This window comes from Mixophyes fleayi, chromosome 1, assembly GCF_038048845.1.
Source record: "Mixophyes fleayi isolate aMixFle1 chromosome 1, aMixFle1.hap1, whole genome shotgun sequence".
Taxonomy (NCBI): Eukaryota; Metazoa; Chordata; class Amphibia; order Anura; family Limnodynastidae; genus Mixophyes; species Mixophyes fleayi.
In genome coordinates this window covers 424615583-424642739 of record NC_134402.1, presented here as the reverse complement: position 1 = coordinate 424642739, position 27157 = coordinate 424615583, and the positions used below count along the sequence as shown (strand labels likewise).

Below are 27157 nucleotides of genomic sequence, written 5' to 3'. Positions count from 1 at the left end.
GAAATGCTTATTTTATGCAAAAAAACAGACTTATGTCCAGCTCTATATAAGTTCCATTATTTTTATATAAACTTACACCAAGGTTTAAGGACTGATAGATTAATTGGCTTCTGACAAAAAAGGACCCTGATGTTTGTGTGTATTTGTGTGATTGAAAATTTAGACAGTAAGCCCCAATGGGGCAGGAAACGTTAATGAACACTTTATTAGGTATTCCTGTACACTTGCTCATTTATGCAAATATTTAATTAACCAATCATGTGGCAGCAACTCAATGCATAAAAACATGCAGACATGGTCAAGAGGCTCAGTTGTTGTTCAGATCAAACACTAGAATGGGCAAGAAGTGTGATCTATGTAACATTGATAATGGAATGATAGTTGGTACCAGACGGGGTGGCTTGAGTATCTCTAATCCCCTGGGATTTTTTGTGCCTTTGAGTCTCTATGGAGTTTGCAGAAAATGGTGCGAAAACAAAAAACATCTGATAAGCATCAGTTTTCTGGGTAAAAATGCGTCGTTAATGAGAGAAGTCAGAGGAGAAAGGCCAGACTGGATCAAGCTGATTGGAAGGTGCCAGTTGCACAAATAAGTATGGGATATATCATTGGTATACAGAAGATCATCTCTGAGCCCACAGCACACCAAGTGGATGGGCCACAGCAACAGAAGAGCACACAGGTCCCACACCTGTCAGCTAAGAATAGGAAATGAAGGCTACAGTGGGCACTGGCTGACCAAAGCTGAAGGTGAAGTTTGGAAAAATGTCACCTGACCTGACTAATGATTTCTGTTACTCGCAAAAGTGGTAATCAGCACCAGGCGAGGTCAAGCTGGTCCAGTTCAACTAAAACATGGAAACCTGCTCACGCCTCTATTAGGGGTGCCCCAAACAATGAGCCCCCTGTCCTAGACATCACCCTCCTAGCTATTATGGGACTGCATCTCCCAGCCAGCACTGGTAGCCATGGGACATTCAGTTCCACATTAGCGAGAGAAAAAAATAAAGATACAAAGGGTTTGATTCATCAAGACATGTATTCTGAGCGATACCCGTGTTCAGTATTTTACGCTCATATTTAGGCTTTGCGTCCGTCCGAATTCAGCAAGGCACGGATCTCAGTATGTGTGTGCTTTTGATATCATGTTGTAGGTTCTGCTACACCGGACGCTGCAGGATATGTGGACCAAGAATTCACAATAACGCACAGAAAAATAACAAATATTTTGCATTTATTAGAATGTTGTTAATGTTTACTGAGCATAAAATCCATTTTCAAAGTTACTTGTGAATGCAAACACATGTTCTAGCATACATACGAGACTGTCATCACTAGAGATCGGGACTTAGACTAGCCCTTCAGCTGGAGCTAGAGATATAGCAGAAAAACGACTATCTTTCAGACACTCGCAGCTTGATTCGGACATGGCAATATGCTCTTGAGTTTGGCATGCCCCTTCTGTAAATTTACTACGACAAAATGCCCCTTCCCCACCCAGTTCAATACTCGAAATCCTAGGATGTAATAAGTGCCCTTTGTGCCTGCCAGCGCACGGAACTGGACTGCAGTCACTGGTGTTACTGTCGATCCTGGGGATGCACAGAGTGATTTTGCGTGTGATATGCTCAAAAGTCGGCAGATACGTGTCTTGATAAATCAGGCCCAAAGGGTGCAACAACCCCTCTTTTATCACTTCACTAAATATACGAAATCCAATAGATATAAATAAAACGAAAACCTGATATTGTCCTAAAACGTCCGTGAGGGTCAATAGCTATTCAATAGCTATTCAGTCAACCAGAAACAATTTTACCATATCTGAAAGGGAGTTGATGTTTGCTTGCTCAAATTATTCCATTAACCGTACAGCAATTAAAAGAAAAATGTCAGAGAAAAATGTTGTTCACAACAGCCTCACGTCTGTGGTAATAAATATAATAATGCAATTCAGCAAACACTAAGGACCTCATGTAGAGTTTACATCACAAACAGACGGAAACTGCATCCAAAACAAGACACATTTTACAAGGGTACAAGAGTATGTTGCGCTGGATGCACCTAAGCTGATGGTCATCGCTACCGGTTCGTAACTTTCTCCTGACAGGTGAATGTGTGACTGAGTGTCGGTCTACATTTGCTCCAACACACCTATACATGCCCCCTCATTCTTTCGCCTCTTCAATCGCAAGGGGACGCATGCAACAAATCACAAGATGCAACAGGCTACATATGGCCGCAACCTTAACTAGTACTTTGTGGGCATGCGCAGATGTAAAAAAGCATATTATATGAAGAAAACACTATTTCCATCCAACGCTACATGAGCCCCTAAATAACTAGTTATTAAAACTCCAACCCAGGAAAATAGTAAATCTATTAACACCAATCCAAAAATCTTTGTTTGGGTGGGAATGATGCAGATGTTTTTAGGAAATGGGATAAAGAACCATCCAATTCTGCACATTATAACAATAGTACTTCCTTGTGATTTTGATCTGCTAAATTATTTCCTGCCCATTAACTAATGTATTGTCTAAATATATGTTCAGTACTGCCGGTGCTATTGTCATCAAATCATAGCTATGTTCTCCCCGTATTTGCGTGGGTTTCCTCCAGGTGCTCCGGTTTCCTCCCGCACTCCAAAAGCATACTGGTAGGTTAATTGGCTGCTATCAAATTGACCCTAGTCTCTCTCGGTCTGTGTGTGTATGGCAAGATGGAAAAAGTGAGTTTTGAGTGAGTGTTTGAAGGACTGAAGGTTGGGGGAGAGTCGAGTGAGGCAGGGTAGGGAGTTCCAAAGAAGGGGGACAGCACTGCAGAAGTCTTAGGGGAGAGCATGGGAGGAGGTAATGAGAGATGACTTGAGGTGGAGTATAGTGACTGGGTAGGTATACCTCAAGACAAGGTCAAGATGTAAGGGGTAGAAGTATTGTTATGGGCTTTGTGAGGGTAAGGAGCTTGAACTGATTTCTGAAATGGATAGGCAGCCAATGAAGGGATTTACATAGAGGAGTAATGGTAGAGGTGTGATGGGAGAGGAAGATGAGTCTCACTACAGCATTAAGTTCTGAAGGCCAGAAATGCGAGAGCGAGGAAGGCCAGTGAGTAGGAGGTTGCAATATTCGAGACAAGAAATAATGAGTGAATGGACCAGGAGTTTGGCTGCTTCCAGAGAGAGGAAGGGATGGATTTTTGTGATGTTACAGAGAAGGAAGTGGCAGGATTTGGTGAGTGACTGGATATAAGGAGTAAAGCTGAGTGCAGGGTGACTCCAAGGCAGCGGGCTTGGGTGACAGGAGAGAGTGTTATGTTGCCAACCAAGAGGGAGATATTTGGAGGGACAGCAACATTGACAGGAGGAAAGATGATGAGCTCAGGTTTGGAGATATTGAGTTTGAGGAAGCGCTGTGACATCCAGGTAGTTATACCAGAGAGACAGCAAGATATTTGGGTTATGAGGGAGAGAGGTCAAGGGAGGAAAGATAGATTTGCGTGTAATCAGCATAGAGTTGAAATTGGAAGCCAATGATTGAATAAGTTCACCGAGAGAGGTGGTGTAGAGAGAGAATAGTAGAGGGCCAAGGACAGAGTCTTGAGGGACTCCAATAGAAAGAGGAAGAGAGGGAAGGAAGAGTCAGAAGCAGACATCCTGAAAGAGCTTGATGCCAAAAAGAGGAAAGAACGGGGAAAAGGGATCAGAAAAATGTGTATATAGGGCACTCTTTTTACTAGAAAAATACGTAACTTTTAAGAATAATATCTTTATTAGAATAAAAATTCATTCAATTAGCGAAATAATTAAAACATTGTGTGAATGAAATGATTACCAATAATTCTTGGTGTACATACTGTTAAGAAGTAGTAATAATACTACTATGCTGTCTCACTGTGTTCTGATTGCTATAATAAAGTTGCTAAATAGCAATATCCTGTTCACTGTATATATATATATATATATATATATATATATATATATATATATATATATATATATATAGTATCCTCAATATATATATGTAGGTCTTGCTTTATAATAATTTAGACCTATATTGGTGTATTGGTCTGCTAAGCAAAAAGACACCTATGTATATTATCCTATCACTTTATACATCCTCTCAAATCCTTATATTGACTTCCTGAAAGAGCTGCCAGAGAGATAGGATGCAAACCAGAAGAGAACTGAGATGAGGAGAAGAGAATGATCGACGGTGTCAAAAGCAGCAGAGATGTCGAGGAGTATGAGAAGGGAGAAGTGACCTTTAGTCTTAGCTGTGAGTGAGTCATTTGTTACTTTAGAGAGGGCAGTTTTAGTTGAGTGAAAGGGATGGAAGCCAGACTGCAGAGGGTCAAGAAGAGGGTGGGAAGAGAGAAAGTGGGTCAGACTATTGAAGATAAGCCGTTAGAGAATTTTAGAAGCAAAGTTGGAGAGAGAGGATGGGTCTCTTGAGAATAGGGGAGATGAGAGCATGCTTGAAGGCCAAGGAGAAGATACCAATGGAGAGAGAGGTTAAAGAGGTGAGCAAGGTGACGACAGGCATTGGGAGAGAGGGAGCGGAGAAACTTGGAGGGGACAGGGTCAAAGAGGACAGGTTGTAGAAAAAGAGGAGGAGAGAATAGTGAGGATCTCAGACACAGTTGAAGGAGGGTAGGAGCCAAGGGTGGCAGTGTGAACGATAGAGAGGACAGGTGGTGGGAGGTGAGTCTGGCGAGAACAGATATTATTGTGGATAGAGTCAATCATGCCTTTGAAGATGGTGGCACAGTCAAGAGCAGTAATGGACAAGGGGATGGAGATGGGAGAGGATACAGTAAAGAGTTAATGGTAGCGAAGAGGCGTTGGGGATTATTGGACAGGGAGGAGATGAGGGATGTGAATTAGTTTTGTTTGGCAAGAGAGAGGGCAGAATATCAGGAGGAAAGTATGAATTTAAAGTGGTTGAAGTCAGCGATGGAGCAGGATTTCCTCAATTGGCTTTCAGATGAGCTGGAACAGTTTTGCAGGAGATGAGTAGGAAGGGAGTGCCAGGGCTGGGGTTTGGATTGGTGGAGATTGAGTGGGGTGGCTGGGGCTGCAGTGTCACGAGCAACAGAAAGTGAGTAATATAAAGAGTGACAGTGGCAATGGGGCAAGATAGGGAAGAAATTGGAGTGAGGAGGGGTTCGAGGGAGGATGTAAGATGATGATGTCAATGCTGTTGATGGGACACTGCATGCAAGCGACTTTAGGTGGGGGAGGTGGGTCAAGCAATAAAGAGAATGTAAAAGAAAGGAGATTGTGGTCAGAGAGAGGGAAGACAAATTTGGAGAACACTAGGTCCAGGGAGTGATCATCACGGTGACTGACAGATGTTTTCCATTTGGAGAGGCCATAGGAAGAAGTGAGACTTAGGAGTTGAGAGACAGCTATAGTAAGAGGAGAGTCAGTAAGGATGTTAAAATCTCCGATAATAATCGTGGGAAGATCAGACAAGAGGAAATGGGAAAGACAGGCTGCAAAGTTATCAAGAAATTGTGAGCAAGGGCCAGGGGGACGATAGATGACAGCAAAAGGAAGGTGGAGAGGGGAGAAGAGACGGATAGAGTGAACTTCAAAGGAGGAGAAAGAGCGGGAGGGTTTAGGGGGGGATAACACTGAAGGTGTATCCAGGAGACAGTAGGCCACCTACACCACCTTCTTCTCAATCTTGATTTGGCAGTGATCAAGTTTCATCCTTATACTTATAATGGGATGTACTTTTCAACATCCATGTATACATCTGCAGAGAATCATCTGTGTGTACATTAGAGAATTCAATTTCTATTCACACTTTGCCCAATGTAATAAGAAGCATTAACCACTCAAACCACTTGTATAAAGACAGTCTTGTTGTTCCCCTACTCTCATGGTTCATTTAAGCCATAAATTATACTGAATGTATTTTAGGAAAAGAACTGAAAAAGTGGAAGGAGGTTGAACACTTATGCAACATTAACATTTTTGCACTTCAGTTTCTGTCTGCACCTTGGAACACTTCTAATTTGCAAGCAGATCAGAAAGTAGACATGTACCTTGAAGTCTGCTGTCTGGATGGGTGCATTAGTGCACCCATTAGTTCTACATATCCGGAGCCTGATGCAGAGGTGGTCCCAGTTTGGGCGTAATTTACACTCCAAAAAAGCCGCCCGTAAAAAAAACATATTTTTTCCTTTATTGTGAGCCGTACATACCTTAAGATCTGTGCAGGTCGGCACCATTAGCATATGCCCCTGGTTTACGCCAGACACACGTCACAGACACTTATGTCTCACTTGTACTCATGTTTTAACCATTTATTTTATGATCAACAAATGCATTTGCTATTAGGCTAATACACCATAAACAACTCCATGTCTCGTGCATAAAAAGAAAAACATTTTGCTTAAACACACACACAAAAGCATAATATATGTTCAAGCAACAAAGAAAGCACCAATCAGCGTTGCAAACCAAGCCAAACCAAACAAGCGGTTCCATAGTGCCGGAGATTGTCATCATTATCTGCTATTTGAACCTGCCCCCGACCACCTGCAATTAAAATGTGTCTTTTCCAGACTGCATCCAATCGCAATTGTGCAAACACGCCCTTACTGTACTCAACCTACGTTAGAACGGCCCCTTCACACCCTGTCCCAACTCTCTAGGCTCAGGCTGGCATAAGTGGCAGAATCACACAAATCTGCATGGGTACATATAAGTGCACCCTCTTTCTGGGTATCCACAGAAATATTTCACGCAAGGTACCCTATTCACATTGGCATAGTACACACTCTACATCAGCCCTCATGTGCGCATTGTCAGTTGCCTCCTAATTTTGTTAGAGTTCGGGTTAGCCTAATATAAAATATATTTTAAAGGGTAAAATTTAGAAATCTTTTCTGGGGAACATTCACCCCATTCTACATTTGTCGATGGAATTTCACACGTTCCTTAGATGTAATTTGCCCATAAATGTTCCACATCAAATTATTTGTTCTTTTTTGCCATTTTGAAAGAGAGCGAATGGTAGGGAAAAAAAGTCTGAAAAGGACGGAGAAAAAGAAAATGAGAAAGCGAGAGAGAGACAGCGAGAGAGAAGAGAGAGTGAGTACATTTTTAGCCAAATTCATTGTGCCTCTGTAAATTATGCCTGATGCAATCATGTTATTGCACATATTAGTCCCTGTTGCTGAGACAGAGAGTGGTGATATGGACATGGAACAGAAGGCCTCTCTAGAATGTTAAACTTTGTCTCCCAGGAGTGAAACTGCCATTAGTGTGATTGCCTCTGTGCCTAGTAATAGAATGGGCAGTGAATAAGTCATAGGCATTGGAGTTGATGACTCCATTCTCCTTCACACTAGCACTGTTTCTAGTGTTGCAGAGGTGAATCAAGGACACCATCTCCTTTGTGCTAAATTTCTTTGAACTACCCCCTTGAAAGAAGGTGTGAGACTCTGAGATTGTCACTTGCCTTGTCTGCAATGCTGCAGTGTGACAGGGCAGAACAGGGAACCACCTGGGGACAACGTCCTGGTGTGCTGTGAGTTACAACATACTTGACACCTCTACTTCCCCAAAACATGCTCTGGCCCCACTAGCAGCAGTTCTCGTGCTCCACCTTGGCAAGCTCCCTGCCTATCTAGCTCTGCACTAGGCATAGATTCTAGTCTCCATGTGCTGAATCTCACCCTTTGTCTAGATTAATGTTCCTCTCTTGTAGTCACCATCGCTACCAGCATGGAGAGCACAGAGTAATAAAATGATCGAAAGTGATAGTAGGAGTCAGAGGGAGATAATATTTCTCACCCTACACGGTCCAATACATAAGGTTCCTGTATGCACTGGTGTTAATGAGTTGTTAAATCAGTGGAAAAGTGCTGTCCGAAGGTGAGAAGGCCCAGCATTTGTGTATGTACCAGTCTGACGAACTTCACCACTTAGAGTAGCAAGTGCTCACCCAAAGGCCTCTACAAGAATATGAGTAGTATTTTATCTGTGCCTACTGTTCCTGAATCTCATGATTCTTCATCTGGTTGAGGTTCATCTTGGATGACATTAGACATTGCCTCTATTTAAATTACTTTTCCTGTTTTCCTTTATTTCCTTCCTTGATCCTGTTGTCACTAGTAGACTATCAGGAGTTCATGACATATGGGCATTATTTCAAAATGGCACATGTCACCACAAGTTTTTATTTCATTTGGGGTAGTGGTATGATGTAATGTTGTGTTGGATGCTACACAATCCCTTACTTAATTTATATTTGTATTTCCCTATTTCCTCATTTTTGCCAGATTCTGACACTTTCCCATAAGCCCTTTGTTCTAACTAGTTTCAGTATCATGTCATAGAATTTTCTCTTCGCCATCTGTTTCACCCTCTGGGTGTAACCCCTCTACTAGTTTGCCAATTGCCATGTTCGGATAATTTAAAACATCTTTTTATATTTTTTACAACAATACCTCATAGACAACTAGATGCTGGCTTACATTTTTACTTGCAAATGCAACTGACCACACTCATCCTTTTATAAGTTTGTGAAAGACAATTACTTAATAAAATAGGACAGAGCAAATCTCATAGTATTCAATAGATGTGTTAGTCATTGACTAGCAAGTAGGCAAAAAAGAATGGACAGCACGGTGGCTAAGTGGTTAGCACTTCTGCCTTACAGCACTGGGGTCATGAGTTCAATTCCTGACCATGGTCCTATCTGTGAGGAGTTTGTATGTTCTCCCCGTGTTTGCGTGGGTTTCCTCCACCACTCCAAAAACATACAAGTAGGTCAGTGTTGGCTGACTTGTGACACTCCAGGTGTTGTGAAACTACAAGTCCCAGCAAACCCTTCCAGCAAGAAGCTGCTATATAGTGGCAAAGCATGCTGGGACTTGTAGTTTCACAACACCTGGAGTGTCACAGGTTAGCCAACACTGTAGTAGGTTTATTGGCAGCTAACAAATTGAGCCTAGTCTGTCTGTGTGTGTGTGTGTTAGCAAATTTAGACTGTAAGTTCCAATGGGGCAGGGACTGATGTGAGTGAGTTCTCTGTACAGCGCTGTGGAATTAGTGGCACTATATAAATAAATTATGATGATAACCAGCTCTATTAAAATAAATGAATTGAGCTACGTCAAGATCCCTTTTATGTATTTCATCTGCTGTATTTACTACTCTTGTGATGCTTTGCAGTTTTAGTCCTATCATTTGCTTCCTGGAACAGCATTACAAATTCCACAAAATACAAATAGACTGAGAAATGAACATTCTGTGGAATGTATATCACTGAAATATTCCACCAGGGGAGGGCTGTCAAATTTTAGCCCAGGGTGCAAACAGGGGCGGATCTAGAGAATTCTTCTACCCGGGGCGATTTAGGATGGGGCGATTTAGGGGGGGGCGATTTAGGCCCCGCCCCCTTTTTTACATCTGAGGCTGCCGGCGGCTGCATACTATGTGCAGGTCCGTTCAGCAGTGGCAGGTAGGGACAGTGGGCTGCCCGGATGCTCTGATTGTGTTTAAAACACAATCAGAGCAGCCGGGCAGCACACTGTCCCTGCCTGTCACTGCCGAACGGACCTGCACATAGTGTGCAGCCGCCGGCAGCTAGCCCCTGCTAGGGGGGGCGATCGCCCCGATCACCCCCCCTGGATCCGCCACTGGGTGCAAATCTCGACTCAACAGCCTATTAGGAACATTTTAAAGAAAAAGAAATGTTAGCAGCCCAGTGACCCAGCCCAAGGTATCCCACTATGGGACCATCCCGGGGGACAGGTTCCCCTGCCCCCCAGCGCAGCCTGCCCCTGTATGCAACCTATTCTTACATTTCATCTCTACTTAATATTATTGGAATAGAAACAGGTTTGAACTAGTGAAACGCAGAGTAGCCAGAATCAGACATGATTGACAAATTTTCTGGGGGTTCATTCATCTATATCCATTTATTACTCACCTCCCAAAACATATTGATTTTGTATCATTTGCATTTTTCCTTTTAGAAATAAGCTGTTTCCATGTACTCAGCTTACTTAACAATCTCCTGCACAATTAACACTGACTGTGTGTGGCTTATAATTTTTGAACAACGAAAAAAAATCTGAAAAGTATTTTTAAGAAATGAAACCTATGATTCCAGGTACTCTTGCTGCTCAGCAATCAATTGTACAATACACGTTGAGCGTGTGTAGTTTATTTAGTTAGAGATGAAACATCTTTGTTCACTTAAATATCACAGCGGGTATGGCTCAAATGTTCAAAATGTAGTTTATACCCAACTGCTCCTGAAAATGTCATGTCCTACAAACCCTCATTCAAATAGTGCAATTCCTGTGGTTCAAATTCTTTTAATATACTTTATTCTAATTAGTACACAAGATTATCCTATGAAAGCCTCTTTTGCAGTCAAATAAATAGTGCATTAGTTGTGGTGTAGGTTCTTTTAACATACTTCTCTGTGAGGCACTAAATTGTCTGTTTTATAAATGCTTCTTTGTCACTCAAATAGCACAGTAAATGTGGTTGAAATTAATTTAATATAATTTAAACCAACTGCGTCAAAACTTGTTTGTCTTAAATGCCTATTTTCCAGTAAATGCCGCAGTAGGTGTGCTTGAATATTTTTAATATAAGCCATATGTTCAAATATCATTTCACTTATAAACTAGGTTTCTAAAAAGTAAAGATAAGCTAGGTATATTAGCTGAATTTTAAAACAAGGAGTACAAATTAAAACAGCAAAACATTGCTGCAAAACACTGATCCTCCCTAGCAAACACAAACATACATAGCTGACATTATTGTGTGCTCGTTAGAGCATTATTCCCCCAACACATTTCTTGTCATGAACGATGTTTAGGGAAGTGCTCTACATACCAATAAACTTCTGCAAATTGTATTTTATAATAGTATTTATTCCAAAACCAAAGCCAAGTGTAATTAAGACAGTGTATCATCTAGTCTTATATTTCTGTTAAACGTACAAATGAATAAAATTGCACAAAGCAGATCAGAGTGTATTTGAAAGGACAGCTGGAATATGCATGTAAACTGACAGACACATTTTCTTGTCAATCAAAAAAAGCAGCAAAATTATAGCTTAAGACAGCCATTTGAATAATGTCCTATGGATAATTCAGAATAGTGTGACATGGACAACGGAGAAAACGATTCCCCTAAGCCACGCATGCATCTCCATGTGAAAGGCTCATAATCTCTCATCGGTGCCTTAAAATTAATATGACAATTTTTAACTCTTCGAGAACCACAGCTCTGTGCGTGTAAAGAAAAACAGTGACAACAGTTATATTTTAAACTAACTCAATTTAATTACATCCATATGTACAGGGCCGGTGCTAGGGTCTGTGGCGCCCTAGGCACATTTACAAAATCGGCGCCCCCCGCCCCCTCGCCCGGCACATTTTCAAAATCGGCGCCCCCACCCTGCACACTTACAAAATAGTGTGTAAGTGTGCAGAGTGGGGGCGCCGATTTTGAAAATGTGCCTCTTTTCTTACCTGCTTCTAACTTGCCTCCTCTCTGCTCCGTCTGCTCCCCTCCACTCACTGACACTGTCGGGCCGTGATGATGATGTCACGTCCGATAGTCAGTGAGTGGAGGGGAGGAGACGGAGCAGAGAGGCGGTGGTGGTGAGCAATAGTCCCTCCCCCCTCCCTGTGGATATATGTGAAGCTGTGCGGCGGCCGTGAAAAGTATGGTCAGCGGTCGCCGCATAGTTTTAACGAAATTTTTAAACTGTGGCGCCCTCCAGGCGCCCTCCAGAGCCCGGCGCCCTAGGCAAGTGCCTAACCTTGCCTAATGGGAGCGCCGGGCCTGCATATGTACCCCTATTTTAATATTTATAGATGTGTTTCTGGTGGTTTTACCCAGCAGACTGATCTATAAAAAAGTTACGATCATCATCATCATTTATTTATATAGCGCCACCAATTCTGCAACACTGTACAGAGAACTCACTCACATCAGTCCCTGTCTCATTGGAGCTTACAGTCTAAATTCCTTAAGACACACACACACACACACACACACATGCACAGACAATTTGAGTCAATTTGTTACAGCCAATTAACTTACTAATAGTAATTTTGGAGTGTGGGAGGAAACACACACAAACACGGGGATAACATACAAACTCCACACAGATAAGACCATGGTCAGGAATTGACCCCAGTGCCGTAAAACAGAAGTGCTAACCACTAAGCCACCGTGCTGTCTCCATGAAGATGATGTCTTGCTGGGGATCAATGATTGGCCAGAAACAATTTTATTTAGCTCTTAGTCCCCCAATAACTGCAAACAATGTTTAAAACTTAATATTGTTTGCTGGATGCAGATGTGTTAGAACACTTCCAAATTATCATGTCACCATCAACTCCCGACTTGAAGGAAGGCTCAGTTAGTAGTGTGGGAGATGTCAGATCTATGCAAAACACTATTATATATGTTAAAATGGATTTAATAATAATTTCTATATTAGTTACTATAAGTTACTGTTTGCATTGGTGATAAAACCAGGGATACACTTCAAAGTTTCCCCTGGTTGAAAGAAGAACTAAAATAAAAACACATCAATTAATTGTTTCAAAAGTTGCTTTGCAAATATGATCATTAGAAATTACAAATCCGTTTCCTCAGACCACAATAGTCAGACCCTGGTCAGAACACAAGAGTGGGTCTTTCTCTTAGTGTGAAATACCCTGTGGCAGGTGAAAGCTAGCTTAAGGAAACTGCTAGATAGAGATTACATTGTGCCACCTCCAGCGGGGTCCTTGTGTAATGAAACAAAGTCCAATAAGATCACTTTATCATCACACCTCAGAACAGTCCCCTTATCCTAATCAGCTCTTTACCTATGCTAACTCAGCTGCCTTGCATGGTTCTGTGGATGCTCCTCAGGGTTCTTGTGTAATGCTCAATGGTTCCATAAGACCCATGTCTGTTACACAACAGTGCTTAGTTAGAATAAAAATAAACATCTTTTCCGCCCCCATAACTCGCATTTCCAAAAATATTCTTGGTGTTCTTTTCTTCCAGTCTTCTTGTTTTTCTTTACCTTTGCTTATGTCTCGTTTGTTCTGCTCTTTTATTCTATTGTCTTATCATTTCTCTTCTGCACCACTCGCAGAAATGACTTCAGGGTGTCTTTGGCCAAACATTGAAATATTGCTCTATACTCTTGCAAGCTGACTGCGATCAGTGTATTCAATTGATCATTATAATTATGCACATTAGATCAGCTGTGTGTCCTACTTCTTCTCTTATATACAAAATTCATTGGTTTGTTTGTTTGTTTGTTTGTCTGTGCGGTTATACATTCAGACACCTCTGCACCGATTGGGATGAAACCAATGCGAGGCGGTCCAGTTGGATCCTGGCCCGGTTTTAGTGGGGTTTAGATCCCAGTCGTATCTCCCGTTGGTGTACACTGAGCAGAACTTTGACCTAGGGATCCTGTTCTGAGCCAGTATTCGGACATCTCTGCACTGATTGGGATGAAACCAATGTGGGGTGGACCAGTTGGATCCTGGCCCGGTTTTATGTGGGTTAGGTTCCCGGTCGGACATCCCGTTGTTGTATGCTGGGCAGAACTTTGACCTGGGGAGCATGTTCTGAGCCTGCATTCAGACACTTCTGCACTGATTGGAATGAAACTAATAAAAGGTGGTCCAGTTGGATTCTGGTCAGGTTTTAAAGGGGTAGTGGTCTCGGTCAGACCTCCTGTTGGTGTATGCTGGGCAGCACTTTGACCCGGGGAGCCTGTTATGAGTCTTCCACTGCATAGATTTGGAAAACAACTTCACAGACTGGTTACATTGGATCCCAGAAGACATACTAGGGGATTGAGATCCCAGTCAGATTTCCCGCTGATGTATGCTGAGCAGAACTTTGATCCGGGGAGCTTGTACAGGGCCTTCAACTGGATGGATTTGGTTAACATTTAATATAAAGGCAAAAAAAACACTGGGCAGCCACATCATGTATGTGTTGGAAGAGCTGCTAAGCTGCTAATTATTTTTAAAAGGTTGACAATTACATCAGACTCATTGATAACTTAAGAACTTGAAAATTTAAACCTGGACAACAATGGGCATTAAGCTAGTTTCACATAACTTTCTTCTTGCAAGTAGAAATAAGGTAACATTTCTGAAAAACAGTGAGAAATGGGAAAATCATGCTGAGAAATATCACTACAATAAAAACAAAAGTAGTTTGAAACTCTATTATACTACAATTATTTTTACAACTTCTGAACCATCTGTCCGCACTGTAACACGTTCTAGTCAACTGCCAGATCTCCTGACACAAATTGTCCCTACCATAACACATTCTAGTCAGCCGTTGGATCTCCTGAACCAAGTATATCTACTATAACACCTTCTAATTAGCTGCTGGATCTCCTGAACCAACTATATCCATTGTAACACTTTCTAGTCAGCTGCTGGATCTCATGAAACAACTATATCTACTGTAACACTTTCTAGTCAGCTGCTGGATCTCCTAAACCAACTATATCTACTGTAACACTTTCTAGTCAGCTGCTGGATCTACTGAACCAACTGTCATTAGTATAACTCTCTATAATCAGTTGCTGCCTCTCCTGAAACAACTGCCACTACTAGTTAAACAAGACAATTGAATGGGCATTTGAAGACCACAAGCAACAACCTCAACCAGCTGGCAATGGAAAAAAAATGTCTCACACAATCTTAAACTGTCCCACCTGCAGCTCTTGCACAGTTATATATACCACTTCTCTTGGGAATCTAATAAACTTCTTTGAATTTCAATATCATCTCTTTGCAGATGATACTTAACTGTATCTATCCTCTGCAGAATCTTCACTATGTGTGTTGGCTCATGTTACGTCACTCATCTTGGATGTCATCTGGCTGACTCAAAGTGAGCTAAAGATTTATCTGACAGTCAACAAATGCTACTTATCCAGCAGCTATAGTTCTGTTAACAACATCACAATAAGCTCTACCTCTCAATATATTTGCCTTAGTATCATCTTTGCAGCATCTAGATTAATTTTCCTTGCCAAATGTTTTCTACTGTTCCTCTCTGCCAGTTGGTTGTCTGTACTTTACAGAATCCAATAGAAAATAATTCTACTAACATACAGTCATTAACCTAATTGCACAAACATATATCTCTTCACTTGTCTCAAATATCCCCCAACTCGACCCCTCCACTCTGTCTAAGATTTGTGCCTTGCATACTCACTCATTTCTTGCTCCATTCTCAGCTACAGGGCTTAGCCTAGCATCCAAATGTTCAAATTATCACTTTTCAGGCAAGCATATCAAATTCCAAAAATACCTTTTTAAAATCCCTAAATTATACTTCCTATTTACTACCCCTCTGCACAGTGCAGACAAAGTTTATGTGTGTTTTCTTTCTATTTTCAATCAGCCTACTTACACTCAAGTCAACACTGCCGTGTGACTGGTTCAATCAGCCTCACTGGGCATTTTTTTCAATCTGGTGGAATGTGTGGAATTACACCTCATGTATTTACTCCTATTTTCCCATAGATTGCAAGCTTGCAAGTAGGGTGATCATACCTCTTAGTCTGTTTGTTAATGCCTAGTGGTATATAATTTCTGTTTTATTTCCTTGATGCTTTTTTTGTTCATTCTTCGGGGCCAACAGTGGGGAAAAAATGTTCTTCTGACATTTGAGGCACCTGCTGAGACACAAGTAAATCCAGCAGTGCTCCTGAAAGCAAAAGTGACTTTTGCGTATTAGTTGCGTTCCAGTGGGGACATGAAATCAGATCAAGTGCTCCAGCACGGAGCTTGGAGAAATGCCAGATAACTAATACAATTCTTGGGAGTGTTCCACATTGTCACATCACATTCTGTCCCTCTCAAAATCCTGCTACTTCCACCTTCGGAATATATCTAAGATAAGTCCCTTTCTCATCACGGAAGCTATGAAAACCCTTGCTCACTCGCTTGTTATCTCTCGCCTTGACTACTGTAACCTCCTTCTCTCTGGCCTACCTGACTCTCACCTTGATCCTCTTAAGTCTATCCTCAATGCTGCTGCCCGCCTAATTTTTCTCTTCCGCCTCTCTGTCTCTACAGTCTCCCTCCAGCAGTCACTACATTGGCTCCCCATACCCAACAGAATTAAATTTAAACTCCTCACCCTCACCTTTAATGCTCTTAGTCAATCTTCCCCTCCCTACATCTCCAATCTCATCTCTACCTATACTCCTACCAGGCCCCTCCGCTCTGCCTGTGACCGCCACCTCACTACTTCACTGATCACCTCCTCTCACTCTCGTCTTCAGGACTTTGCCTGGGCTGCTCCCCTGCTGTGGAACGATCTTCCATGTTCCATCAGGTTAGCATCTACTCTCAAAGGCTTCAAGCGTGCCCTTAAGACTCATTTCTTTATTCAAGTCTATCAGTCCTCCTCCTAACTTCCTTGTCCTGGCTCTCTCCCCCACTTATTACCACCCTATTTGTATCTCCCCCTTCCCTTTAGGATGTAAGCTCTCATGATCAGGGCCCCCTTTCCTTGTGTGCTACTTCTACTATTCCATCACCCTCTGTACCTCTTGGCCTGCTTCCCTAGCCCTGTTTTCCCTGTTTTTTAAGCTTCGGCCTTCTTCTCGCTGATTTCTACCATCCCTTTCACTATCTGTCCCAGAAATAATCAAATTTGCTTTACCCTGTCACCTGTGTTTGTATATATTTTGTTATTTCTGTATCATGTTGAGTCTTGGTTCTCTGGTTTCTGTATAATTAATGTACGGTGCTGCGGACCCTTTGTGGCGCCCTATAAGTCAAAGATGATAATAATAATAATAATAATTGTCAGGAACTATCATTTTAATTTTTACATTTGAAAGGAACTTAATGTTACAAAACATTATTCATTCTGCAGCACATCGGGTTTGGAAAGTTTAAACTGTGCATATTAGTAGCTTTGCTGCCTACCTGCTGCCTACCTGTTTACGGAGTCAGAGGATGATCTACGTAAGGAAGGACTACACTTAAGTTTGGAAACTAATATAGTTAGATTTTATTGAACTGCATCTGTACTATTATATGTTTTAATTGACATCTATTTTATTTACAAATAAGGGACTCATTATTTATACAACATAATGACTGTATAGATTATGAATTGATTACTTCTACTATATGTCAATGTGATTTTTAAAACATTATTTATTGAAATAAATCTGTATGTTACTTAGTACGAGACCAGAAATTTTATTTTATTCGTCCATGGTCATTGTGATTCATATTGGAGATGTAAGGTTTGCGCTGAAGGTCTTTCTCTTGTACTATATACTTAATGTCCGGGGAGTAGGATCCCCCTGACCATAGGAGCATCCTGTAACATACATCTGTCATGCTATAGTGGGCATACAGGGTGTCTCGTGCACTGGGTGGATGGATTTTGCACTTGTTAATAGTTTTTTTTCTAGATTTGCAAATAGTCATTGCTTTACTTATTTTTCACAAGTGTTGGTGTTATTTAAATACCTTTGTATTATTAACTGGTGATTTTAATTTACTGAAGAGCTAGCAGTTATAACATTATGAAGAATGACAGTAACACAAATATTTAGTAGCTGCTATGAAACCGATATGTAATTCATTAGTGGACACATATGACTGGAACAAGGGGCTGCATTGTAACATTGGACTGGATTTATGGGGCTCTATTGTAGCATTGGACTCAATATATGGGGCTGTATTATATTAGCAGAAACATAGGCACATAGGCTACATTGTAGTACAGGATACATGGGGCTATATGTGCTCCATTGAAAAATGGGCAAATGCATTGTATAGAGGATGGTATATTTTATGTTAAACATGCACTCTATGCTGGTCACTTGCTGCATGTTCTACACTGAGAATTTCCTGTTCTCAAGCTGCTATGTCGGTCATTGCTGTTTATGGTTTGATGGATCTGAACTGCTGGTAATGATGCTATATAGTATATTGTGCAGAGAGGATTGAGTTTTCCAGGGAGGGCCTTCACTGCCAGTAGGCAACCTAAGTCAATTACCTAGACGGGAAGCAGTAGCAGAACTACCATTGGTGCAGCTAGTGCAGTGCGTCGGGGCCAATGGAGATAATACGTCCCGCTACAAAGGGCACTAGCGAGCTGTGGGCCCCAATTCACTCCTCCCCGCTTCCCTTCATCGGGGCCCACAGCTTGCTAGTTCCGCCTCTGGCGGGAATGTTTAGGAGGAAACAATGAAAGAAAGACGTAATATCACTCATTAAGTGTTTTTATAATCCCCTGTGCCCCCACACTAGAAGCTGGCTGCTGGAGTAGCCACATTCTTGCCTGTGAAGTTGCAGACTGCTGTTCCTCCCTCTCACTGATGGGCTTGGATTGTGGCGCTGTGATATGATGTCACAACTAGGGCCGTCTTAACAGCATTATAGGCTCCCGGGCAAAGCGGTGCACTGGGGCCCTACCTACACAACCACTCACACACTTATGTACGATTAGTACGGGTACTTTGTTTTCATCAAGGTCCCAGATATGTATTCGAAAAGAGCAAGATTGCATGTACAGATAACAGCTGATACTGAGGTTAAAGAGGGTTTGAAGGTTCTGAGTAAATTTCTCAGAATAATATACTGAAAAGTTGGCAAGCCTAGGAGACCCATGTGCCTGTGGGGCCCCTGGGCAACTGCCCAGCATGCCCATGTGTTAAGATGGCTCTGGTACAGCCCAGTACCACACTCCTAGTCTGACACCAAGGAACAGTAGCTGCACAGCCTCTCTACTAGCGTTACACAATGTAAGAAGTTGTGAATAGAGGACGTCACTTGAGGGGGGGAGTTCTAGAGGAGGGAAAGGGCATAGGGTGATTCGTCCCATACTATGTCACCTATTCACATTACTTCACATGTACACATCACCCAGTGAACATGTGCTCATGGTTTATTTATATAAATTAAGTGGAATTAGCAAATTATAATAATAATAATAAAATAAAGAAATCTAATCTCAGGTAGCTTGTCTTCAAATATGTACAGTTATTTTCTTTCTTCCTGGCTATTTAAATCCACAGTTTCAACCTGCAAATTCAGACTAACATAAAGTTACTTTGTGGAGTTTTTTGTTTTAATGCTATTAGAACCAAAACTGACAATTGACATTAATGGACACATTTCAGCTGTTTAACCGGAATGTCAGGGAAACATAAGCATAGACTCATTAAGGTTTCTGTGCCCCATAGTGATGTGTCCTCTAAGTAAACCACATCTCACCCATGTACATCAATGTGGAAAAAGCAATCACTCGTTTTCAGTTTAATGATGACTTCTCCTGCTCCCTAGTTCATTTGGGAGTGGGTTTACCTTAATGCACATTAATATCATCGTTAGTGTGCTTAGGTCTAACGAAAGATCTCTCTTAGCAAATTACAGGTCGCTCAAAAATGATGCATTAGCAAGAGGAACATCGAAGACCATCTCTCTAAACCTATGACAGTTATACTCCACATCTGGCATTGGAATGCAGACTTTTACCTCCTCACTTTGTTGGATACATATATATATATATATATATATATATATATATGTATTATGCAGATTCCTGTGTAACTACCAGTGGTGTGGTACAGCTGGAGTGAGGAGGCACAGTGGAAAGTGAGAAATTAAGAATGAACCAGTCACTGTAGAAATGTCAAGATAGTGAGCTACTAGCACCCATGTCTGTCTTTATTTCTCTAAACAGTTCTTGTTTTCTATATCTCTTTGCTGGAGCACAGGTGTGTTCATTACTGACTGACACATTTTCAATGATCCACAGGTGGTATAATTATTTCACTTGTGACCTGGAAAACCTGCACTTTTGGGGATCCCTGAGGACTGAGCTTGGGAAACACTGATCTAGACTAAACCTCATTCCTCTTCTTGTTCTGTAAAAGGCTTTTACTATTGAACTGCATGGGTAGTCTTGTGGCTGACTGCCAGCTTGGGGTAGCTGTGTGCCCGGTATTTTCCTTTGGCATCCTGCATGCTGCTGGACACAGTTGGTGGTGATGGAGAAAGTGTGTGTGGCTACTGTAAGGCAGAAACCTTTAGCAGCCACCAATATTAAATCAGCCACTAGTGACTGGCATTTCTGTGTCATTACCAGTGGTGTGGTAGAGCCGGAGTGTGGAGACACAGTCGAAAGTGGAAGCATGAAAAACGAAGCAGTCACTGTAGAAATGGCAAGACATCATCATCATCATCATCATCATCACCATTTATTTATATAGCGCCACTGATTCCGCAGCGCTATACAGAGAAATTACTCCCATCAGTCACTGCCCCATTGGGGCTTGCAGTCTAAATTTCCTAACACACACACATACACACACACACACACACAGACTAGGATCAATTTTGTAAGCAGCCAATTAACCTACCAGTATGTTTTTGGAGTGTGGGAGGAAACTGGAGCACCTGGAGGAAACCCACGCAAACACGGGGAGAACATACAAACTCCTCACAGATAAGGCCATGGTTGGGAATTGAACTCATGACCCCAGTGCTGTAAGGCAGAAGTGCTAACCACTGAGCCACCGTGCTGCCCAACAGTTACTGGCAACCATGACTGTCCTTAGCTACTTATCTCAACTGAAACTTTTTCCTCTTCTGGTCCTGGAAAAGACTTTTGCTCTTGCACTGCGTGGGCAGTCTTGTGGTTATCTGCCAGCTTGGATTCGCCGTGTGCCATGTTACTTTCTTTGGCATCATGCTCACTGCTGGAAAAAGCATCATGACACTTGTTCTCCATGTTTGCAAAATTTTGTTGGCAGCTTCTTTCACCAAGGAGGTTGCATAGATCATGAAAGGACGAAAAGAGATGGCAAGGCTAGCTGAGCTCTCTGGATCCAGCAGTTGAGCTGAGATGGTTTTCCAAAGCAGCCCTGTCCTTGGTGTCTACACACTCCTCCATACCAATTTTTAATCCCCCACTGTCTTCATCATCAACACCATTTATTTATATAGCGTCACTGATTTCGCAGCGCTGTACAGCACTGTACTCATTCACATCAGTCCCTGTCCCATTGGGCTTACAGTCTAAATTCCCTAACATACACATGCACATACACATACCGAGAGAGAGAGAGAGACTAAGGTCAATTTTTGATAGCAGCCAAATAACCTACCAGTATGTTTTTGGAGTGTGGGAGGAAACCAGAGCACCCGGAGGAAAACCACATAAACACGGGGAGAACATACAAACTACTCACAGATAAGGCCATGATCGGGAATTGAACTCATGACCCCAGCGCTGTGAGGCAGAAGTGCTAACCACTTGCCATCGTGCTGCCCATAATGACTATGTTGGAGATAGGGTACAGAGCTTATCTAAGTGCAGACCTATACTTTCATTGGTACAAAAACATTTTTATATAGAACATGTGATCACTGTGTTGTTATTTCTCCCCTGTTGCAAACAAAAAGAAAATAATTTCAAAGACATTTTTGTTTTAAAAATTCTGTAAATTTCCCAGCATGACCTGATGAACTGGCTAGGAAAGAGTGACATTCATTAGAAATTAGCTTAAACAGTTTGCTCATCTCTAAATGGCATGTATGGCAATCTTTCATAAAAGCACAATAGGTATTTCAAAGATATTTTTTCAGCTAGATTAGTGGTAAAACAATCACTTACTTATTATTATAAAAAAAAAACAATTATGATTTTCACTTGTTCTGGCCTCTAAGCAACAAATACTGTGCTTCAGGTATATTGTCTGAAGCTGCTAACAGAAAGCATTATGAATGAAACCTTTATTATGTGGATTCCTATGAGATGTAATGACACAATTGTAACATCATAAATCCTACATAAAGGGGGGAGATTCAAGTACCGGCAAAGTACGGCAGTAGCATAACGGAGTGTGTTACCGTGTGATGCTTTGGTAAAGAAGATAAGAGGGTGACTCTGTTGGGTGCCATTGATTCTAAGCAGGTTTTTTAAGTACCAGCCCAGAAAAATGTCAGGAATGTTTATATGCAAAGTCCACATATATCCAGTATTGCTGATAAACCCTATACACAATTGAAACACAACATTAAGGGCCTGATTCATTAAGGATCTTAATTTGAGAAACTTCTTATTTCAGTCTCCTGGACAAAGCCATGTTACAATGCAAGGGGTGCAAATGAGTATTCTGTTTTGCACATAAGTTAAATACTGACTTGTTTTTCATGTAGCACACAAATACTTGATAGCTTACTTGTACACTGAAATATAAAGTTGATATTTGTGTGCTACATGAAAAAACAGTCGGTATTTAACCTATGTGCCAAACAGAATACTCATTTTCACCCCTTGCATTGTAACATGGTCTTGTCCAGGAGACTGAAATAAGAAGTTTCTCAAGTTAAGATCCTTAATGAATCAGGCCCTAAATCTTACTCACTGCCTTGTGAACATCAAAATGCTCTGATTGATTATATGTTGTTGGATGTAGCCCTACCCACTTCAAAAATTACTTACAAACAAACAGGACGAACAAAAATTACGAATACAAAAAAGTATTCACACCACAAAGAAATGCACCTTATAATAATTGTAGCTTGGGTTGGCATCTTCACAGATTGATGTGCAGATCATAGATTTTTTTGAAGAGATTTCTTAACACCAAGATAGAATATTGTTGCTGATGGTGATGTTATAGGAGAAATGATCACTAAATATTCTGCCCTTCATCAATCCACAGTCAGGCAGGTTGTGTACAATCAAAGACAAATGGATGCCATGGGAGGTCTCATTTGTTCATTATTCATCTTGAATGATTATTTTTGCCACAATTGTTTAAATTATTTCATTAGTAAGTTTACAGATAACAGTTGAACCACATATTCAAACAACTGGAAAACTAGTGTCACCAAGCATCATAACAAAGAGGGCTGTAATTCCAAATTTGCTCAACATCAATCAAATTCATCTTCCATTAACATTCCAATATGTTTTACACATGTATTTTTATGTGGCATCAAATGTACTGGGCTGGAAAACGAAATCCCAGGGTTCCAGTGATAAGAGTTGTTAGGTCCATTATATCAATATTATGTTTATTCCAACTGTAAACAACATAAGCAAGCATCTCATAATCTAATCGAGACGCACCAATGTGGTGTGAAACATAATAGCCAAAATGTATTGCCGAAGAACTAAACATAATGCTGCTGAGATGAGTCTGTTTCAGAGTCCTCTAAAGAAAATTTTACTTTATTTACTTTATTTCCTAGAGCATTGCAACCTAAAGGACTTAATGATGGATTTAATTTTAAATGCTAGTCAAACATCCCATGGGTCCCATCATGACCCATCCCCACAGTCCAGTACTTAGCTGAGAGCCAGCCCCATCTGGATGTTCACTGTCAGCTCCACTTCATGGGGATGACTGACAGAGTGAAACTCTAGGAAGCGCAGGTGATTGTTGCACTATTATTGCAGTCATTAATTCCAAAGCCTGGTACCCGGAAGTACTGGGGCCATCAGGGTAAGATAGTTGGCTGCTATTGGCATAAGGCAGTGGAATGCCCTTGTAGCGTTGTAAATGCTGCTCATAGAATTCTATAAGATGTCTGGGCAAAATAAATAAATAAATAAAATCAAGTCCTGTGTTTTCCTCAAGGGAAAGAAATACAGTGGGAAAAAAGTGCTTGTGTGACAACAGCTTACAATGTTGAATATTTCATTTCCCCATTCATCCTGTTCAAGTAGAAGGTAGCCGCTAGAAAATGAGAACATATGTATATGGCATATTTTCTACATGCATATATCTTACAATCTATATATGCTCTATGTATAAATCCAATAGAGAGTATTCATTACACTTCTGTGTATATACATTTGCTTTAGCTCGGGCATTTCCTTGACTTACTATACCCTGATTTATCATTTCAGGACCCTTGCAGTTTATCTTAATGTTAGAGGCATAAACCATACCTAAAGGAAAGGAATTCTTAATTACCACCTGCAGTCAAAGTCAACATCTTGAAGAAAAAACAAGACAGTGTAAAGTAGGTAACAAAATAATATTCACTTTATTTATGAAGTATCTAGACAATACTGATACACATTCAACAAATACAAGCATAACACTAACCTATAATAAGACATAAAAGTAAGGTGCTATGAAAAACAAAAATTGCAATAACGGTGCCATAAAGTGAGAGATCTATTGTAGTACAATTCCTTCTGTCTAGATTACCTAAGATCAAATAAATAGGCAATTGCTTAAATATCTGTTGCTTCCCATTGTGTTACTTAGAGTTTACAGCTTAGCAATGCCGTACAAAGCTCCTCTGTACGGAAGAGAGCTGATGTTACTCAAGTTTTTATTTTAATTCGAGTTAACTACTAGGATTGAAATAAAACTTCACCAGGTCCTATTAAAAAAAAAAAAAGCCCTGCTTGATGTATTTGTGTTGTTTTAGCCACTGTTATGGCTACTAAAAAGGTCACAGAGGACTTGTGGCACCATGGAGGTCATTTGTGTTATTCTTAGGAGGGAAGTTTTGACATGTGATATACTACAAAGATAATATAGCCAGTGGCTCAGCCCTTGTCAATCAAGTAATTCCTGCTGCGCCAGAAACCTGTGGTGGTTGACTTAACTTTCCTTAAGGGCCCTATTTAGTTTCGCTATCAGTTTTCTTTTGATTTGACCCTATGGTCAAAAAATAAATTGTTAAAATCCCATTCAGTGGCAGATTTTCCTCAATTGACTCCTGTGGGAAAAAAGAATTAGTAAACATGTCCTCACCCTCACCATCTCCCATTGTGTTTAATTTGTATAGGACGAGCGGAAAAGGAGGAACAAATTGAGAAGGAATTCATTAGGACGCCCGGGCTGAATGATGAAAGATGATCGGTGAGGCAGGGGCTGCTTTATCTCCTAAATATGGTAAGTAAATAATGTCACTTTATTAGTATATATCGGTAGGACACGCTGCATATTTATTAACAGGGTGACAGGCAATCAAATAACACGTTTAAAAGTTCACCTAAGTACTTTAAAAAAAATAACAGACACGGTTCACGCAGCTCATAGTTAACTAAACAATTGTAAGGAAGGATGTCAAATGTTCCGAATTATTTGAACGGGCGATATAGGAATGCATTTAAATGGGCTCCCACTGTGCAATGAGACAGATAGAATATTCATCTAAGCTAAACTTTTCTTATAAATAGTCTTTAGTTACCTGAAAAATGACAGTAAGGTTATATAAAGAAAACTAGTATTGTTTATAGAGCCCCATCGCATTACACAGGGAATATTTGTCCTCCACGTCAGTTCCTGCCGCATTGGAGCTTACAATCTAAATTCCCCTAAACACCACACACTAGGGTCCATTGTAGTCAGCAGTCACCCTACTATGTATGTCTTTAAAGTGTGGGAGGAATTCGGAGCGCCCAGAGGAACCCCACACAAACACAGGGAGAACAAACAAACTCCATACAGGGCCCTGGTCAGGGAATCAAACTCAAAACCCCAAGCCATGCTGACCACTGTGCCACTGTGTAGCCCATGTGTGACACAACCTATTGTAGCTACAGAGTGTAACAATACCAGTAACCACTGATCATAGCTACCATCTGGTTATATGGAGTTGTCAAGAGAATATATCATGAGCTACAAGAATCAGTTTTTTTTTCTTTGTTTACAATGGCCAATAATTTTCCACCTTCACATGACTTTTTTTTATGGCTTTGTGCGTTTCTTCCTGCAGCATTTGCTGAATATATTGCCTTATCTCTCTGAATCGTATTTATTATTCAGCACTTACTTTATGTCATATAGACAGAGGTATTAATATGTGTTTCCTTTTTCATATGACACAGACCAGCAATCTGGATATAACTGCATACAGCAATTCCAATCTGCGTCACAGTCAGATCCCAAGGACTAGACAACTAATAAATCTGCCTGAATGGTAAAAAGAGCCTGGTGGAAAGCTCACGTGGAAGCTGGAAGATAAAGTCTATTTAAGTACAGTGATGTTTCTTTTGCACCTTTCTTCTGGAATCATCATCATCATCATCAACATTTATTTATATAGTGCCAGAAAATTCCATAGTGCTTTACAATTGGAGACAAATACTGTAATAAACAATACTGGGTAAAACAGACAAAGAGGTAAGAGGTCCCTGCTCACAAGCTTACAATCTATAGGAATGTCTGTAATTGCTGAATTATCATCAGCAGCAGCATCTAATTATATAGCGCCATTAATTCTGCAGCGCTGTACAGAGAACTCACTCACACATCTGCCCATGCCCCACTGGAGCTTACAGTCTAAATTCCCTAACATACACACATCATCATCATCACCATTTATTGATATAGTGCTACTAATTCCACAGTGCTGTACAGAGAACTCATTCACATCAGTCTCTGCTCCATTGGAGCTTACAATCTAAATTTCCTAATACACACACACATACACTCACACACACAGACAGAGACATGGTCAATTTGATAGCAACCAATTAACCTATTAGTATGTATTTGGAGTGTGGGAGGAAACCGGAGCACCCGGAGGAAACCCACGCAAACACAGGGAGAACATACAAACTCCACACAGATAAGGCCATGGTCGGGAATCGTACTCATGACCCCAGTGCTGTGAGGCAGAAGTGCTAACCACTAAGTCACCGTGCTGCCCCACACATGCAGAGTAAGAGAGACCTAGAGGAAACCCTGGCAAACATGGGGAGAACATACAAACTCCACACAGATAAGGCCATGGTCGGGAATCAAACTCATGACCCCAAGTGCTGAATCATCCTTTTGTGCAGTGGAAATGGCTGTGCACTCTTATGCAAGGAACGTCCCTAAGAATGCTCCTCATTCTGCCTAGCTCCACCAAGTAGTAGGTACAAACTTCTACTTCTCAACGAGTGTCTCCATTTTCTCTGCAAAGCCATGTGCTTTGACAGAAATCTAGGTATACCTGCGCAAATTCAGCAGCATGACCTTCTGTGTGAAATTCAGACATTATTTGAAGGAATATTTGACACCCATACGAAATATGGCAAAATGGGTCTCATGGTCTAGTTCCTAGAAAGTATTCTAGAGGAAACTCACTAGCCCTTTTAGCTTATTTTATTTTACTATTTTACTATTATTTA

General features: G+C 41.0%; 1 long non-coding RNA gene across 1 annotated transcript in view; it reads left to right on the top strand.

Annotated features, from left to right (window-relative positions):
• The window catches only part of LOC142109532 (uncharacterized), a 120132-nt gene extending 94112 nt beyond the window's left edge, over positions 1–26020 (top strand). The window contains exons 2-4 of the long non-coding RNA XR_012680413.1: positions 23927–24042; positions 24823–24929; positions 25868–26020. This is a non-coding gene — a long non-coding RNA (uncharacterized LOC142109532). The remainder of the gene's footprint in view (positions 1–23926; positions 24043–24822; positions 24930–25867) is intronic.
• Positions 26021–27157: the final 1137 nt, after the last annotated feature.